The sequence below is a fragment of the Prosopis cineraria genome, unplaced genomic scaffold (genome assembly GCF_029017545.1).
Source record: "Prosopis cineraria cultivar Desert tree isolate PC_DT_omini unplaced genomic scaffold, ASM2901754v1 PC5, whole genome shotgun sequence".
Taxonomy (NCBI): domain Eukaryota; kingdom Viridiplantae; phylum Streptophyta; class Magnoliopsida; order Fabales; family Fabaceae; genus Prosopis; species Prosopis cineraria.
In genome coordinates this window covers 27,823,527-27,831,186 of record NW_026555336.1, presented here as the reverse complement: position 1 = coordinate 27,831,186, position 7,660 = coordinate 27,823,527, and the positions used below count along the sequence as shown (strand labels likewise).

The window sequence follows — 7,660 nt, the reverse complement described above, 5'->3', positions numbered from 1 at the left end:
CAGAAGGAGTTCAATTTTTAATTTTTTTTTTTTTATCCTTCTAGGTTAACAAATTCATTGTCATTTAGACCTCGGCTTTCACATTATACTTGATGGTGAAGGAAAACAATATACTTATCATTCATCCAGGATACATTGTTCTGATATACACTTGTTTATGGGATTCTCACGAACTTCTATAAGAAACAAGACCTTCCATCATGTAATGATTATACACACACACAAGTGCAGATGAACATAACCAAAAAAAAAAAAAAAAACATTTAATTTGCATCTTAACACAGAATTGTATCTGCTAAACAATCACTTTGCAGCCCTTTGAGACAGTAAAATCTGGATATAATATAAAAGCTACAAGAAGTTAAACTTCATGGGTCATGAATCACATAGTTCATTCCTTATACTTGAAGCTAAAGGATCAAATCTGGTCAAGTATTTTAAAGTAGATGATGATGTAAACAGAAAGGGAAACAAGTGCAAACACATGCTGCCAAAACAGAAGTGCTGAGGCTTCACTAACAGCATATCCTCTCAAGCTAGCAATTGCTCCGAGTAAAATGGCACTTGGTGTTGTATATTGCAAACAAAAGCACAAACCTAAACATGAAGTCATTCTCAACCAGGAAATTCATCTTATCAGATAATGCCACAATCCCGAGTCCTAGAAGGGGAAGCACAACAAGTCTTGCTATGATTATACCTATTGTAGTTCTGAGTCCAAGTGTTGATTCATTTGGTCCCTCGGCAAGCATACCACCAAGTATAAGCATCACAGATGGCACCATAGCCCCTGCTAAAATCTCCAGACTGTCTGTGATGAACGAAACGAGAGCTTCATCGCCGAAGAACAAAGCTTTCAGCTGAGGCACTGTCCCAATGATAATGGCTAACAAAGAGGCAATAGTTGGGGGTTGAAGTATGTGCTGATATGGTGTTTCTTCTGCAACAATTCTGATCTTCCTCACAACTCTTGGCTCTACCAAACATCGAATCGACGACGATTGTGGACTATTGTCCCCTCCTTGGCTTTCTTCCAAGGTTTCAAGATCAGGAAATTCTGTTGGGGCTACACCTGAAATGCTCTTAAAGACTCTGGCTATGAAAGGCGTCCTGGTATGTTCAGTTTCTGCATTATCAATCCCAGGCCACTCAGCTTCTACAAGCAAAGGCCTATTGATACCATTAATTTCTTGTTGAACCTCCTCAATCTCAGCCTCTTTTTGAACAATCTCATAATATTCCATAGGAGGCTCCATCATGTGATAAACAAAGGTGTACACAAGAATTACAGAAACCCATTGTGATAACGACACGTAAGCCACCCCTCTGTGATAGCAATCCTGCCCAAATGGACTGGCTGAACTGTGACAGACAGATCCAACAACAGCAAGAAGAAGATTTCCAGAGTTTCCAAATCCAGTCATTATTATAGTGAACCTGTTGAATCGAGGAGGTGGGTGACATAAGATCACCACAAAGTACCCAAGAATGCAGCCCAGACTTGTACTCACAAGAACATTGACAGGGATGAACCACCATTCCACGAAGTTCTTGAGAGTAATGCTTTCACCCAATTCAGTGAAGATTAGACATGGCAAGAACAGATCAAACACAAGCTTACTGAGGAGTTTAAATGTGGCCATGGGGATGATTTGCTTTCTTGGGTTGGCCAGAAACAGTCCGATCATTGTGAGGCAGAGAAGCTTCAACAATGGCTCAATAGCAGTTCGAAGATCTCCATGGCTAGACTTCAAATCATCTCGATAAGAACCAGCAGTTGCAAGCCCTGACATGATCTTGACCTGACTTCAAGAACGAAATCTGCAACAGATCAAACACTCAGCGTTCATAAAAGACGAAAATGCGTTGCATTTGGAATGTTAGTGTTTCTTGGACGAGCTTGTGTGTGTGTAGAATCAACTTGATATACAGGATAGGTTCCACAAAGAGACAACAAAAGCAAGGAAATGACAATGATTATTTTGGTTAAAGGAAATTCAGGAAGATCCAAGAGAATGCCTGGGTTGGATGAGCAGAATCGAGCCAAACATGAAAGAATCTTAAGACTGTGATCGATCAGAAATTCGATGAAAATAAGACAGTATCTGGGGGGTGATCAAACAGTGACATGATGAAGCGGAAGAAAAAGAGATCTTGCAAATCAAAAACAAAAGTCAAAGTTTTTCACGTTAATCTCGATTGATTCGACCAGCAAAAGGTAACTGATTCACGGAAGTTCTTGAACAAATATTGTTGGCTGGGATTGCACGAGAATTGATTAACTCACCCAGATGTTCAGGATTTGGATTTAGACGTATACATCATACATGTGAAGCGAAGAACTTGATTCAACCTTTTATTTAAAAAAAAAAAAAAATCATGTTATCTTGTGCGAGTAACGCGTTGTAAGTCCTTTTTTTTTTCGATAAATAAATTATTTTTGTTTTGCATTTAGAAAAGAATGCATTGGTGTTCACGTGATAAAATGTCTTTTTTTTTAATTTTTTTAAAAAGAAAAAGGTTATTTTCTGCACCACAAACAATAATTTGAACGAGAAAGGGAAATCAGAAAATAAAAAAATATATAAATAAAATTAAAAAAGTTCTAGAAAGTTGTACATTTTTTGTGAATAATGTAATTTATTTATTTTAGTTAAATCTAAGTATTAAAGGAAAACATTTCTGGGTAAGTGAAAATGTAATTCAAAGTACACAAATTTTAATGCAAATAATCCACTAGTCATTACTTCTTTTTTAACTAGCATGATTTAAAATTTTAAAATGTTATCAACATGGACTTGGAGTAGGTGGTTTTTTTAGGGAGAATACAATTCAAGAATCTTTGGAGACATTTAATAACATAAAAGGATCAAAAGATTTTAATATGTCACCGCAAGACTGGAGAACTAATTTGAAAACAATTTAAATGACAAAATACTATAATATCCTTGTTTTTTAATTAAAACAAAATACAAACTCCTCACCATCGATGGCAAACGACTGCTAGACAATGACCCGAACCTCCGACAAACCAATTAGGCCACCAAAAGTTTATAGAGCGAGTGAGCGACCAAGCCACTAAGCATCGTTCGTTATGCAATGCAAAATTTAAAATATGCTATCTTGTCAATTTTTAAGGGTCTACTTGTTTTTTTATTTTTAAAACTACTTTTTATTTTTAAAAATAAAAAATTAAAAACTTGTTTGAATTAATAATTTTGATTTAATTATTTACAAAACTATTTGCATTTTTTGTTTTTAAAAATAAAAAAATAAAAAACAACTTTAAGCTGTTTTCATTTTATTTTATTTATTTTTAAAATACATTATATTTGATTATTGAAAATCATAGTTATATTTTGATCAATTTTTATATAAAAAAATAATTACCATTAATTGCTTGTAATTATTACTATCAGTCTATTTTTCAATTTTAAAATTATTTTTAAATTAACATAATTAAATGTATTTTCATTTTATTTTGTTTTGAAAAACAATTCTAAAAATTATGTTATAAAGCAATTTTCAAAAACAAAATTTAGAATAGAACCCAAACAAGTCCTAAGTTTCTAAATCATTTACTTGTTTTAACAAATAGCCATTCATTAACTAACAAGTTTAAAATTATGATAGAGCTTAATTGCGAGAAGGGACAATTATATGACATGTTTAATAAGAAGTCATTTATTAATTAATAAGTATTCTTATACATTTACCAAGTAACCATTCGTAAATTAACTAGTTCAAAAATTTAATGAAACTTGGTTGCAGGAAGGGACAAGTGTAGGACTTATTTCAACAAGGAGTCATTCATTAATTATCAAATACCAATGTGCATTTAACAATAAGCCATTTGTAAATTAACTAGTTAAAACATATGGCAAGGATTGATTATGGAAAGGGACAAGTGTAAAACAAAGTTCAACATGTAGCTATTCGTTAATTAACAAATTTAAAAATTTGATGGGCTTTGATTGTGAGAAGGGACAAGTGTTGAACCTTTTTCAACAAGCATTCATTCATAACAAGAATCCATGTACATTTAAGAAGTAGTTATTTATTAATTAATAAGTTTAAAAATCTAACACTACTTGATTATGGGAAGGGACAAGTGTAAGACCTATTTTAGTAAGTAGTCATTTGTTAATTTATAAGCATCTATGTGCATTTAACAAGCAACTATTTGTTAGTTAACAAGTTAAAAATTTGACGGGGCTTGGTTATAGATAGGATCAAGTATAGGATATATTTCAATAAGTAGTCATTCATTAATTTTGAAGTATTTATGTGCATTTAACAAGCACCCATTCTTTAATTAACAAGTTCAAAAATATGACAAGGCTTGCTTGTGGGAAGGGTCAAGTATAAGATATATTTCAAAAGAAGTCATTCACTAATTTACAAGTATTTATTTGCAATTAATAAGTAGCTATTGGTTAATCAGCAAGTTTAAAAGCCTAATAAGGTTAGGTTGTGAGAAGGGACTAATGTAGAGCCTCTTTCAATAAGCAGTCATTTGTTAATTAATAAGTATCATATCCATGTGCACTTAACAAACAAACATGTGTTAGAACAAGGTATACAACCAATCCCTGCTAGATTTTTGAATTTGTTAACTAGCACAAGGTTGCTTACTAAATACATATGGTTACTTATTAAATAACAAACACATGCTTAGTGAAACAAGTTTTATATTTATTCCTTTTCTATATCAAGTCTTATCAGAGTTTCGAAGTTGTTAATTAATGAATGATTGCTTATTAAATTTAAATGCACATAGATACTTGTTTATTAACAAATGGCTACTTGTTAAAATAGGTCTTACACTTGTTCCTTTTTTCTCACAACTAAGTCTTGTCAAATTTTTTAACTTGTAAATTAACAAATGGATGTCTATTAAATACATATGAATACTTGTTAATTAATAAATGGCTGCTTGTTAAAATATATTACACTTGTTCATTTGCACAAATAATCCTTATCAAATTTTTTAAACTTGTTGATTAACGAATGGCTGGCTGCTTGTTAAATGCATGCATATGGGTACTTGTTGATTAATGAATGGCTGCTTGTTAAATGCATGCATATGGATACTTGTTAATTAACGAATGGCTACTTGTTAAAACAAGTAAATGATTTGAAAACTTAAACATTAACAAGACAATATATAGAAAAGTTTGAATTATATAATTAAAGATTCATATGGTAGCTTGGCAGTACTAAAAACTTTTGATGGCCAAGGGATCTCCTCATGGTAGCAAAAGGATTTAATTTATTGCCAACATTAGAGCTTTGGTGACCATCCAATAGCCAGTAATAGTGGGGAGTTTTTTTTTTTTTAAAAGCAAAGGTACTACAATCTTTTTGTAATGTCTACCTTGACATTATCAGTACACTCTGCACAAGGATAATTAGGAGTCATTAAGCCCCTAAATCTACCCTAACAATGAAGGGGTAAAAAAATAGATTTACATGATTTTTAAAATAATTGGGATCCCAGAAACCTTTCAAAAAAACATGTTTGAGCTAAAAAAAATTAGTATATTTAAGCAACACAAGCAAGGAAAATCATAAAATCTTATCAAATAAAAAAAATAATATGAGTAAAATGTCATTTCAACCAAAATAGCATATATGCCGTGGCTTATGTGCCATCTGTTAAGAAGCTAATTCTTACTATGTGCTATGCGTCACAACATGTTATCATGCACCACAACACACATGATAGCAATTGCTGTCATGACAATTCTCCTAAGATGAACTTTCAACATGAGTCTTCTCCACATATGATGTCTAATTAGAATGATTTAAGCGCCTACATGTAGCTTATTTTACAATTTAACTAATGAAACAAGTTTACCTTTAATATGATGTTTTATTTGAAAATTGAACACCCAAATCCCATATGACCACTTTTATATCATTTACACTCAATCAAGGGTCCAAACCCCCAAACTTGTGTCATTAATTGCAACCAGGGCCTTAATTACATCTAACAGACCAATATGCACTTGATTAAACAATTATAACAATAGTCACACATTCCAAACTAAATTTGACCACCTAAACACTAGATCCTTACAGTATACAGCTATATTCCAAATTTACACATAATTAACTTCTTTAGCCAAATTTTATGCATCACATCAATTCAAAACATCCCAACATTCACTTATACTAGTATCTTAGCTCTCTAACCTCATTTATCACAACACATATGTCAAGGCTAATATACACACCACATCACCTCATACAAGTACAACAAATAAATTTATTACACAATTTATAATAACAAGGCATTGCAATAGTAATATGAATTGGCCTAGCTCTTTTCCTCAGCTCCTATCCTATCTAGACATGAAAAAATAGTGACCACAAGATGAAACAAAGTCGTAATAATTAAAATAATTCACAACTATCTATTAACAAATAAAACTATGAACATATCTAAAGCACAATAATAAAAAATGATAAAATACATATAATCACAATACCACATGCATGATCACACTATCCATTTGAACCTATGCATCGACCTTCTATTGGATACACTGGACCAATCTTAAAATATACTTATTTGATCTCACCTTTATAATAGAACCACCAGACCAAAGGTGTTTTATCTTACTTTCAAACTATGAATTTCCCTATTACACACATAATTGAAGTGTCGTTCACTCAAACACCTATCTTTTGGGTGCTAAAGAGCGTTTTTCTCCAACACTACACTCCTTCAGGTGTTAAGGAGATAATATTAGTTGCACCAAGAATCCTGAGGTGTTGGCAATAACTATATAAATTTCCTTACTACTTCACCTAGGGTAAACTCTCACCTTCACTATCATGATCAAATTTTTCACACACAATGCAAACTACATACTTCATCATATTCAAATCTCTTATAAATTAACATTTAATCATAAATACAATTAATAAATACATTTTATGTTCTCATAATTATTTTCTTTTCCCACTTTACAAGTTTTAAATCATACAAATGTATAATATTATTTTAATTTGATAATCTACTTGCAAACAGTTAAACAAATCAATAAAAAAATATGAATTATCTAATTACCTTAATCCTTTAGACATAAGGGTTGCCATGTTAATTATTGCTCTTCACATTTCCAAATTACTCAATATACACTTGAGCCTGTCAATATGCAAGATTAAGTATTATATGTCAATTCCTAACTGAACATAAGTACGTAATAGCACAATCAAAATAACATAAACTTTTAACCTCTATCATTAGACTATTCCAATTCCTACTCAACATCTATAAGTTTTCTACAACTTCTACTAACCCCATTAACGTCAATATAAGTTTTCACAATTTTAAACCTTTTACTTGAGGCTAGAATTTAACTAAGGATGCATGGGAAGCTCCATGTTCAACATCCAAAAGTGATTTTTTTACTTTTAGGAAGTCAAATATTATTTGGAATTCAATTATCATATGCAAGTAACTTTTAAAAAGGACTTTCAAACTGGGTTGAAATAGCAAAAATCAGAAGCTCCATTTTGTAGCTTTTCAAATGTAAATGTTGAACATATAAGCATTAATTACTAGTGCCTACTATTACAATTGACCATGATACCCTCGTGATTTTGTCCTTCTTCTTGTGCAATCGAGCTTGAGTCTCTCATCTCATCA

General features: G+C 31.7%; 1 pseudogene; it reads right to left on the bottom strand.

Annotated features, from left to right (window-relative positions):
* Positions 1-317: 317 nt before the first annotated feature.
* On the bottom strand, positions 318-2,227 carry LOC129312106 (protein PIN-LIKES 2-like; annotated as a pseudogene).
* Positions 2,228-7,660: the final 5,433 nt, after the last annotated feature.